We start from the raw sequence: 12,333 nt of genomic DNA, 5'->3' as shown, positions 1-12,333 counted from the left end.
ATACCTCCGGCTGCAATGTTTTATTCCCTGTACCATTCCCTCTACATACATTATTGAAGAGTCAAGTTTAGTTCTTATGCAATCTATAAATTCTTAGTTGACACTACCATTGTTGGCCAAATAACAGGAAACGATAAGTCGGAATATAGGCTGGTGATTAAGAATCAGGTTAAGTGGTGCTAGAACAACAATCTTGCCCTTAACATCAACAAGACCAAGGAGCTTATTGTGAACTTTAACAAGGGGAGGCTGAGAGACAATGCGCCTGTCTTCATTGATGGGACAACAATGGACAGGGTTTGCACCTTCAGGTTCCTGAGAGTCCACATATTACAGAACTTCTCCTGGGCCCAGCACACTGAGGGAACTGTGAAGGAGGTACACCAATGCCTCTACTTTTTAAGACATCTGAGGAAATTTGGCATATTATAGAATACAATGTCAAACTTTTTCAGGTGTACTTGTGGAAAGTAAACTGACACAGCCCAGGTTTGTAAACTCGAGTGCCCAAGTACGCAGTATGCTGCAGAAAGTAGCGACTCCAGCCAAAGCCATCAAGGGCACTGACCTCGCATCATTGAAAGGCACAGCCTCAGGAAAGCAGCCAACATCATAAAGGACCCCATCACCCTGGTCACAACCTCTTCTCACTGCTACCTTCAGGCAGATGTCCAGCACTTCCAAGTTCAAGAACATGTTTTATCCAATGGTTATCAAGTTCTTGAACCTTCCCACACTTCTCTAACCCTAACAATAAACTAGCCCAGGGCCACCAAAAGACCTGTCTGCACTTCTGAAATTTCACTTTTTTTTGAACTAATGGCAACTGTGAACATTTATTTATCTATCCTTTGAATTTATTTTTTCTGTCTTGCACTTGTGATTACTTACATTTTTAACTGTTGCAGTTGGTATATCAGATGTATCTATGTGGCTGCAGCAAGTAAGAATTTTGGTTCATCTGTAGGTTGTAGTTAGGTTTTTCTTTCTTTGGCTTGGCTTCGCGGACGAAGATTTATGGAGGGGTAATGTCCACGTCAGCTGCTGGCTCGTTTGTGGCTGACAAGTCTAATGCGGGACAGGCAGACACGGTTGCAGCGGTTGCAAGGGAAAATTGGTTGGTTGGGGTTGGGTGTTGGGTTTTTCCTCCTTTGTCTTTTGTCAGTGAGGTGGGCTCTGCAGTTTTCATCAAAGGAGGTTGCTGCCCGCCGAACTGTGAGGCGCCAAGATGCACGGTTTGAGGCGATATCAGCCCACTGGCGGGGGTCAATGTGGCAGGCACCAAGAGATTGCTTTAGGCAGTCCTTGTACCTCTTCTTTGGTGCACCTCTGTCTTGGTGGCCAGTGGAGAGCTCGCCATAGAACACGATCTTGGGAAGGCGATGGTCCTCCATTCTGGAGACGTGACCTACCCAGCGCAGTTTGATCTTCAGCAGCGTGGATTCGATACTGTCGGCCTCTGCCATCTCGAGTACTTGGATGTTGGTCGCTCCAATGAATGTTGAGGATGGAGCGGAGACAACGCTGGTGGAAGCGTTCTAGGAGCCGTAGGTGATGCCGGTAGAGGACCCATGATTCGGAGCCGAACAGGAGTGTGGGTATGACAACGACTCTGTAAACGCTAATCTTTGTGAGGTTAGGTATATGACAATAAATGCACATAGAATATTGAACATCACGGTTAAGTCTGAAGGCCTGGCCTGTTAAGCCAGACGTGAAAATGTAGAAGAATTGTGAAAGCCTACAATGAAAATAGTGCTTCATATCCCAGGGCTGCTTGAGAACATAACTTCAGGTAGTTAAATAAACTGGAATAAAAAGATAGTATCAATAATGGTAACTAGGACACTGCTGGATGTTGCTCAGGGAAGGATACCTGTCATTCTACCTGATCTGATAAAGAGTGCAGTGTAGTGACTGAATCATTATGTGCATCATATCTCTTGATTGAATGGTTGTGTTTGACCTTGGCCAATTCAGAAAGATGAGTTTTCTGTGATTATGAACAAAAAAGTTCAGTGTGATTAGTCCCCCATACACATTTGGCAATGAGTGGATAGAGGAAAAGGTAGCATTCCTTGCTGTGCCTTATGTCAGCAAAGGTTTCACACAGGAAGGAAATCACTGCAAAAACATCTCTGAAGCCTGGAGTCCGTTCTGCGGTACAATATGTACCTCAGTGCGATGACTTTGAAGCATTGGGCTTTACTTGTAATGGTACTTATCTTGTATAAGTCCTTGATTTTCCAGAGGGCAGGGCATAAAGTGACATGTGGAGTGAACAATGGGCTCCAACGGGGTAACGGATAGCCTGACAAGAGTGGCTAGTGAGCTTGTTATCAACCCAAACAAGGCAGTGCAGTCTCCATCCAGTAGTGAGCTGCACTCAAAGCAGAAACTGTGCTGATGTGAGTCTTACTGTGGGTGTTATTGCTTCTTTATTTACCATTATTGCCATCTGCCTTCTCCTCTGTGCAGCAGATAAGTTCAGAGATATTTTAAAACCTGACAACTCAGGGGGGCAGTGAGAACAAACTGTTGGTGTTAAATTTTGTCTGGGAGGAAATTAGAATTAATAACATGATCTTTTGGGGGGAGGAGGAGAAAGAAGTTGCTAGGTATTTTTAAGGAAGAGACCATTTCTCTTTTTGAAACCATATGAATTTTGATCTGTTGCTGCTTGGGTGCTGGTTCACCCTGGTTATTTTGAGAGCTGAAAGCCATTAGCCTTTTCTTTCTTCACCTTTTGTTACTGTAAGACTTTACTCTTACCCTTTGTGTACAAGGATGTCAATATTATTTATCATGGTACTTTACTCTCGCAATACCCTAAGAAAGAAAAACAAGTTTGAATTTTAAAAATCTGGAGCTCGGGTTGCTAATGGTTCGAATTGGAGTCTGTATAGCTGCAGAGGTGGACACTCTGTGACTCTGAAGGCACTGTCTTTTGCATGCTCATGGTTTCTCTTTGTTTACCTTACTTCATCTTGCATAGGATAGTTTGTTCCCAGGTTAACAGTGTTTAAAAGTTAGCATATCTGGTTGCTGTATTTAATTTAGGGGTGGACAAAATGACAAGAAGAAACACGATGCTGATGCTCCTCCAAGTCTTGATGAAGGGTTCTGACCTAAAACATTAATAATTCTTTTGCTCTCATTGGTACTGCTCAACCCACTGAGTTCCTCCAGCATATTGTGTTTTGCTCCAGATTCCAATATCTGTCGTCTGTCATGTGCTGCCAGTGTTGCTTTGTAGGATGGTGTTATTCATTGCGGAACAGATTTAAGGATGAGAAGTGGAAGATAAATAGGAAAATAAGATTGATGTATGATGTGACATTATTATGCAGAAAAGGATTATGAGTTTACCCTTGATCAGATGACATCAGAGCGGATGCAAGAACATCAGAGTTACAGAATCAGGTTGACTATCCGCAGTGAAAGTACCCCAGGGCTCCAAGATTATGGAGTAGCATTGTAGAAATATTGCTTAAGCTGACTCCTGAGGAAGCAAGGTATTGAGGGAAGACCTTGACCAAAGGTTTGGAGATTTAATTGAGAACATTAAGAGAAGCTTTACAGGATAGGAAGAATTTACAAGAAATGGCTGGATTCATTGATACTGTGTGCCTGAACACCACTATGGGAGAGGAATCAACTCACATTTTATGAATTGAGTTGGGTGAATTGTCACGTACCAAAAGTGGGTTGTATTCCCCAAAGATAGGCTGTACAATTCAGCAACCAATAACTTCCAAATCTGTAACCTCTCATACACTCCACCTCCAGGTTTATTCAAACCTGGACATACAGGCAGGCTTCATTTCTTCAAAAAGTATTTGGAGGTTGAATCCTCCAGTGCTCCTCATGGTATTTTTTTCCCCTCATTCTGGATGAAAACATTCTATGATTCCGTTTACAAATTTGCCCTGACTATTCTTCTGTCAATACTGCATTGCACTTAAGATGCCAACAGTGTCATCTTACATTTGATGCAGGATGATTCATGAAGAGGGAAAAAGATCATTTTATTTTGTTTTAATTTAACAAAAAGTAACTACATAAATCATCCCATTATTGTGGCGATTTTATGGCATCACAACACGCCATCCTAGAAAAGAAACATTATAGCTGGAAAATGTGATTTCCTGAAGCATACAAAATTCAATGAGCAGCTGTTGGAGGTAAGTTTCCAGAGACTCTTGAGATCATATAGTGCAATAAATTATTCTGAACACATTTTACTTTAAAAATTTCTCACAGACAATCTTTAATTGGTGATGAGTTATACTATAATCACTCAGGGAAGGACTTCAGCATTCATTTATAAATACCATTGTAGTAATTCCAGGGCCCTAGAGTTCACAAATGATAATGGGCCTGAACTTGATGTCAGCTGCTGCACAGTCCTTGAGCACTCTCACGAATTCTGATGTCAGCTTGAACCTGAGGAACAAAAGGGTCCTTTATAATTACTGAGCTCACCAGTTCGCTCTTTCTTCTTAATGATATTCCAAGCTGTGGATTTTGGTAATCCTAAGGTTTGGGCGATGTCTCTTACTGTTTTATTCTTGTTTTTTTCTTTTGCCTCATAATGGCTTCTTTGACTTTCATTGGCACAAATCTGCTTCTCGTGTTGAAAAATGGCAACTAGACTCTAAAGGTGATCAAAAGCTTAGAAACAAGCCTACCTCTCTTATATCTGCACCAATGAAGCAATTAAACATACCTGAGTACTCACAAACACCTGTGAAGCCAAATGTACCAAACATTATAGTGTCCTGAAATGGGGGGACTATGTATAAAAAGTGCTGTAATTTCTACATGGTTAAACTAAAATGTATACAAATAACCTTGAATAAAATCTGGAATCTGTACTTTAATTACGTCAGTTGTTTAATTACAAATTTAAAACTGTGGAGCACAGGGGCAAATAAAGTTTTTAAAAAAGTATATTTGTCCCAAATATTATGGAGGGCACTGTATATTTCTTCTGAAAGGGAAAACACTCAAACTGCATTTGTTCTCTTCACTAAGATCTGCGATCACAGAATATAATCTCACATGCATGTTTTAATTGCATAAGACATAGGAACAGAAATAGGTTATTCAGCCCATCATGTCTGTCCCCCATTCAATCATGAGCTGATCCATTTTCCCACCCAGCCCACTTTCCCCATAACTTTTGATGTCCTGGGTAATACCCTTTCAATCTCTGTCTTAAATACACACAAAACTTGGCCTCCACAATCACTTGGGGCAACAAATTCAACATATTCACCACCCTCTGGCAAAAGAAATTTCTCCACATCTCTGTACTAAATGGCCACCCTTCAATCCTGAAGTTGTGACCTCTTGTCCTAGACTTTCCCATCATGGGAAACAACCTTTCTTCATTTGAAATGTTTTAATGAGATGCCCCCCCTCATACCCCTAAATTCCAATGAGTACAGGACAAGAGCTGTCAAACGTTCAAACGTTCCTCATTTCATAAACCTTTCACTTCTAGAATCATCCTTCTGAATCTCCTCTGAACTCTCTTGAATGTCAGCACATCCTTTCTGAATTAGAGAGCCTAAAACTTCTCACAATACTCCAACTGAGGTCTCACCAGTTCCTTACAAAACCTCAACATCATATCCCTTCTCTTATGTTCTATTCCTCTTGAAATGAATGCCAGTATTGAATTTGCCTTCTTCACCACTGACTCAATCTGCAAGTTTACCTGCACAAAGATTCCCAGGTCCCCTTCACATATGGGTATTTTCAATTTTCTCCCCATTTAGAAACTAGTCTTCCCATTTATTTCTTCTACCAAAGTGTCCACCTCCGTCTTCATGTCAAGAATCCACTAGATTCTGAGTAGTTGGGAGAGAAAGCATATTTACAGGTTTAAAAATTCAAGCGATCTGATGGTCACTGTCGCCTCTGGGACCTTTGCAGGACAGACTCCTGGTCAATGCTTGGTGGAGATCAGCCACCTGAAGGTTGGCTGGGACAGGGGTGGTAGGGGTAGTCAGTGGTGATGACAGGGTGGTGCATGGCAGTGAGGGGTGTAGGTCAGGGGTGGGTCCATGGGCAGCAGGAGGTAATAGACAATAGGAGCTGGAGTAGGCCATTTGGCCCGTCGGGCCAGCACCGCCATTTTAGATCATGGCTGATCATTACCATCAGTACCTCTTTCCAGCCTTATCCCCATAACCCTTAACTCCGTTACCCACAAGAGTCTTATCTAACTCTCTTTTGAACATAGTCAGCGAATCCGCCTCTACCACCCTCTGTGGCAGAGCATTCCACAGATTCACACTTCTCTGGGTAAAAAAATGCTTTCTCATCTCCGTCCTAAAGGGCCTACCCTGTATTCTTAAACTATGCCCTCTAGTCCTCGTCTCCCCCATCATTGGGAACAAGTAATCAGACTTCACCTTGTCTATCCCCCTGATGATTTTGTATACCTCAATCATGTCCCCCCTCATCCTTCTAAACTCCAATGGATACAAGTCCAGTTTTTCTAGCCTTGCTGCATATGACAACCCTGCCATCCCTGGAACTAACCTTGTAAATCTGCACTGCACACCCTCTATAGCTAGTATGTCCTTCCTCAAGTTTGGAGACCAGAACTGGACGCAATACTCTAGGTGGGGTCTCACCAGGGCCCTGTATAACTGCAGAAGGGCGTCTCTGTTCCTATACTCCAATCCCCTCTTTATGAAAGCCAACATTCCATTTGCCTTCTTCACAGCTTTCTGAACCTGCATGCTAGCCTTCAGTGACCGGTGAACAAGTACACCCAGATCCATTTGCACTTCCCCACTCCCTAGCTTGTCTCCATTTAAATAATACTCAGCTTTCCTATTACTTCCCCCAAAATGAATAACCTCACATTTGTTCACATTGAAATTCATCTTCCATTTAGCCGCCCACTCCTCCAGCCTGTCCAAGTCCCTCTGCATTTTCCTTACATCCTCCTCACACCGCCACCCAGTTTAGTGTCATCTGCAAATTTGCTCATGTTATTTATAATCCCCTCATCCAAATCATTAACATAAATTACAAACAACTGAGGACCCAACACCGATCCCTGAGGCACTCCACTCGTCACATCCTGCCATTCTGAAAAAGACCCATTTACTCCAACCCTTTGTTTCCTATCTCTTAACCAATTTCCTATCCATGTCAGCACCTTACCTCCAATACCATGCCCCCTGATCTTGCCCACTAGACTCCCGTGCGGTACCTTATCAAAGGCCTTCTGGAAGACCAATTACACCACATCCACTGGCTCTCCCGAGTCCACCCTCTTTGTCACATCCTCAAAAAATTCCAGAAGGTTAGTCAAGCATGACTTACCCTTAAGGAATCCATGCTGACTAGCCCTTATACTATTATACTGACTAAGTGTTCTGCTATTTCTCCTTTTATGATGGACTCCAATATCTTCCCCACCACTGATGTCAGGCTAACCGGTCTATAATTTCCCGTTTTCTCCCTCCCTCCTTTCTTAAAAAGCGGCACCACATCAGCCACTCTCCAATCCTCAGGGACCTCCCCGGAATCTATGGAACTTTGGAAAATGTTGACCAGTGCCTCCACAATTTCCATAGCCACCTCTTTAAGCACCCTAGGATGCAGGCCATCAGGCTCTGGGGATTTATCAGCCCTCAGTCCCAACAATTTACTCATAACCTCCTGCTTCTGGATCCGGATATCCATTAGATCCCCTACCTCCCCAGTAAAGTTCCCCAAGTCTCTTGGTACCGCATGACCACTACCCCCTAACTGACTATAACCTATATCCTCCTTGGTGAAGACAGTTGCAAAGTATTTGTTAAATTCCTCTGCCATCTCCTTGTTTCCGGTAATAATTTCACCCTTGCCCATTTTCAAAGGGCCAATTTTAGACCGAACCAATTTCTTCCTCTTCACATACTTAAAAAAGCTTTTGCTATCCTCCGCAATATTATCTGCTAATTTCCTCTCGTACTTCATTTTCCCGTCTCTTATGGCTTTCTTAGTTACCCTCTGATGTTCTTTGAAGGTTTCCCAATCCTCTAATTTCCCACTCTGCTTCGCTATCTTATAATTACTCCCTTTGGACTTGATAATGCACTTGATTTCCTTAGTTAGCCAGGGCTGCCATTTGCATCTCCTAGAGCCTTTCCTCCACTTTGGAATAAATTTGTCCTGAATCCTGTGAAAAATGTCCATAAAAACCTGCCATTTTCCCCAGTTGTCCTCCCAGCTAGTGTATCTTCCCATTTTATTTTGGATAGCTCCTCCCTCATAGCTGCAAAATTCCCTTTATTTAACTGAAGTACAGATGCTTCCGACTTCCTTTCCATTTCCCTTTCTAATTGCAGCTTAAAAGTAACCATACCATGGTCACTATTCTCTAATGGCTCCCCTACATCAAGGTCACTTATTAAGTCTGCGTCGCTGCACAGCACCCAGTCCAGAATCGACTTCCCCCTGGTAGGTTCCTCCACTAGCTGTTCCAAGAAAGTATCTCGTAGACATTCTATAAACTCGCTCTCTTGTGTTCCTGCCCCCGTCTGATTATCCCAGTCCACCTTCATGTTGAAGTCCCCCATAACTACCGTATTGCTACCACTTTGACATGCCACTCTTAATTCCTGATTTATACTACTACTGATATCTGAGCTACTTTTCGGAGGCCTGTAAATGACCCCCATTATATTCCTCTTGCCCTTGCAATTTCTTAATTCAATCCAAACAGACTCTACCTCATCTGTTTCAATGTCCTTCCTTTCAAACGCCTGAATCTCATTTCTTACCAACAGAGCTACCCCACCTCCTCTTCTTAACTTTCTGTCCTTTCTAAAGGACGTGTACCCTGGAACATTTATTTCCCAATCCTGCCCTTCCCGCAGCCATGTCTCCGTTATTCCGACAATGTCATAACCTCCCATTGCCATTTGCGCCTCAAGCTCATCCATTTTATTCCTTACACTCCTTGCATTCATACACAATACCTTGATGCCATACCTCCTTTCTCCCTCCACCTTGGTTCTTGGTGCATTCGTTCTTATTCTCCTATCACTTTTAGCTCCCTTATTCCTTATTGTTTCACCGTCTATCGGAACCACCCCTATATTCTCTCTCCTATCTACTTCCCTATCAGTCCTGTTCCCTTCCCCCTGCCAAATTAGTTTAAATCAGCTCCGACAGCTTTATTAAACCTAACTGCCAGTATATTGGCCCCCTTCGCATTCAGGTGTAAACCATCCCTCCTGTATAGGTCCCGTCTTCCCCAGAAGAGATCCCAATGGTCAATGAACCTGAATCCCTGCATCCTGCACCATTCCCTCAGCCACACGATTTTATTATTCTTGCCCCCACCCTCGCACAGTACAGGAAGCAGCCCCGAGATTACAATCCTGGAGGTCCTGCTTCTCAACCTCCTTCCGAGCTCACGGTAGTCTCTCTTCAGGATCTCCTCCTTCAATCTATCTACGTCATTTGTTCCCACGTGTATCAGGACCTCTGGCCGGTCTCCTTCCCCCCCCCCAGGATACTCTGAACCCTATCCGAGACGTCACGTACCCTGGCTCCTGGGAGGCAACACACCATACGGGAACACTTGTCAGGTTCACAGAATCTTCTGTCCGTTCCCCTAACGATGGAGTCCCCAATGACCACCTTGTTCCCCTTCTTCTCCTTCCGTACCACTGTCTCCTTTGGCGCTACCTCTGGCAGGTTATCTTCCCCTACTTCATCCAATACTGTATAATCGTTGCTAAGATCTGTAGCCACTGGGGTGCTCTCCACAGAGCTAGCAACTTTTGCCCCACTCCTGACAGTAGTCCACTTTCCTGACCCCCCCAATCCAGGGGTAAGCACTTCCCTGAGTGTTGAATCAATAAATTCCTTGCTCTCTCTGATTAGCCTCAGATCATCTAGCTGCATCTCCATTTCTTTAATTTTTTTCCTAAATGCTTGTGTCTCATTACATCCCCTGCACGTATGTCCTGTGGAAATGTTTATGGTCTTGTCACCAACCTCCTCACACTCTCTGGTGAGCCTAAGGTCATCTAGTTGGAGCTCCAGTACCTCAACTCGGCCCCTAAGGAACCCCACCTCCTGGCACAGATATGGTCTTTTGGGAGGGTGGAGGTCACCCATGGCAACTTGAGCATAGCACCAACACCATGGACATGGCTCAGCCTTTTAATGGTAGGGTACTCACAATGCACTTTACCTAGGAAGGTCTTTCTCTACGCCTGCTTTCGCCGAAGCCTGATGAGCCAAAGCCTGGAAGTCCCACTCCTTCGCTGGGCCACTCACGCGCTGGGCCTCTTATTTATCTGCCTTTTACCCAATTAACCCCGACACGCTCACCTGCACGGCCTCCCGACCAATGGCCGCCTCCAACGCCGACTCCTCCCCTCAGACCCTGGTAAGAGACTTTTTTAAAAAAGTTTTCCTACCTGCCCCCGACTCTTTTCTTTTCTGTCTTCTGTCCTCTGTCCTCTCCTCTCCCGACTGCTAGGCCCTGTCCCCGGTAAAAGCCTTTTTAAAACGCCTTACCTTCCCGACACGCTCACCTACACGGCCTCCCGACCAATGGCCGCCTCCAACGCCGACTCCTCCCCTCAGGCCCTGGTAAGAGATGGTGGGCAGGGAGGGTTCTGGAGATGCCAGGGGTGCCCGGGATGGGAGGGCTGGTCTCCTTCTGGTGCTAGGTCCCAAGTTGAGACAGTGTTCTCATATCCATTAAGGTACGCCACGTAAGGGTAATGTGGGTTACCATGGAAGAGGTACAACTGCTCAGCCAGTGGGTCAGATTTGTGAATCCTCATGCATCTACGGAGGAGGACTGGTTCCGGAGACATCAGCCATGCTGGCAGTGAGACTCCTGTCAGTGATTTCCTGGGGAAGGAAAAGAGGCGTTTGTGAGGGGTCTGGTTGGTGACCGTATCTCATGGAGCGCCTCAGGAAGGGCCTCCTGCCAGTAGTTGGTAGACCATCCTTTTGATTTAACAGCCTGGAGGACTGCCTTCCAGATTACCCCATTCTCACGATCTACCTGCCTGTTACCTCTGGGGTTGTAGCTAGTCATGCGACTAGATGCAATGCCTTGCATTGCCAGGTACTGGTGCAGCTCCTCACTCATGAAGCCAGACCCCCGGTCAGTGTGGATCAATTCCAGATATCTGAACATTGTAAAATCTGCGCCAGTGCCTTTAAAATGGAGGCAGTGGAGGTATCAGGGCAGGGGATGGTGAATGGGAAACAGGAGTATTCGTCTATAACTGAGAGGAAATAGACATTCTTGTTCGTGGAAGGCAGTGGTCCCTTAAAGTCAATGCTGTGTCACTTGAAGAGCTGTAGCCTTTATTACGTGGGCCTATGCTGGATGGAGGAAGCTCAGTTTGCACTGCGCAGTCCCGGCTGGACTCAGTCATGGTCCAGACATCCTGGACAGTGAAGGGGAGATTTTGAGATTTCACAACATGGTACAGGCGCCTGACGCCCGGGTGGCAAAGGGTGTCGTGCAGCGCCTGAAGTTGGTCGGACTGTGCACTGGCACAGGTCCAGGATAGAGCATCAGGGGAGTCATTGAGCTACTCTGGCCTAAATAGAATGTCATAGCTGAACGTGGCCAGCTCAACTCTCCAGCGCAAGATCTTGTCGTTTTTGATCTTGCCTCTGTGGGTGGTGCTGAACATGAATGCCACCTCACACTGGTCAGTGAGGAGGGTGAACCGCCTGCCTGCCAGGTAGTGGTGCCAGTGGTGGACTGCTTCAAAGCGGGTAGTAATCCAAGGATGGTCATTAACTATAGTCAGACCATCAACCAGTACACACAGCTGGACCCCTACCCTTGACTTGCTGAGTTTCTTCAGCACTTTTGTGTATGAATTCATTTTGTCATATTGCCTCTCTCACCGGCATCTGTCAATCAATCACGTCTGTCTTCCCGAGCTCCCTTCCACTTCTGTTCGTCATCCTTCTCCCCCTCCCTGGCTCACCCATCCCACACCAGTCCATGTCCAAACCCTCCCACCTTGTCCTCAGGATAGCAACCCTCTACCCACCCCACCACCCCAATAGAGTTGACACATTGACCATTCTTATACGAATATGTTGGCCAGACATTCCACCATGAACTGCTGCCCTTCACGTTGCCTAGCAACCAGAGCCATTCGGAAGCTACCTCGTTGAAAAGGCAGCAGTATAAACAAGCACTATTTATGCACTCTGAACTGCGTAAATTCACATTTTTCTACGCAAACAAACCACTGCAAGTTCCAATCCTCCACGCACGGGAGCTGCTGCATTTTGGAATCCTCAACGGACGCCGGGGAAAAG

The 12,333-nt window shown here is 45.2% G+C and overlaps 1 long non-coding RNA gene across 1 annotated transcript in view; it reads right to left on the bottom strand.

Moving 5' to 3' along the window:
* Nucleotides 1–12,317, bottom strand: part of LOC138751285 (uncharacterized) — a 29,311-nt gene extending 16,994 nt beyond the window's left edge. The window contains exons 1-3 of the long non-coding RNA XR_011349800.1: nt 12,262–12,317; nt 10,549–10,890; nt 4,335–4,446 (exon numbers count right to left, since the gene is read on the bottom strand). This is a non-coding gene — a long non-coding RNA (uncharacterized lncRNA). The remainder of the gene's footprint in view (nt 1–4,334; nt 4,447–10,548; nt 10,891–12,261) is intronic.
* Between the last annotated feature and the right edge of the window lie 16 nt (nt 12,318–12,333).

The sequence above is a fragment of the Narcine bancroftii genome, chromosome 1 (assembly GCF_036971445.1).
Source record: "Narcine bancroftii isolate sNarBan1 chromosome 1, sNarBan1.hap1, whole genome shotgun sequence".
Taxonomy (NCBI): domain Eukaryota; kingdom Metazoa; phylum Chordata; class Chondrichthyes; order Torpediniformes; family Narcinidae; genus Narcine; species Narcine bancroftii.
Note: the sequence above shows the minus strand (reverse complement) of the source record. Positions and strands in the feature narration are given on the sequence as shown.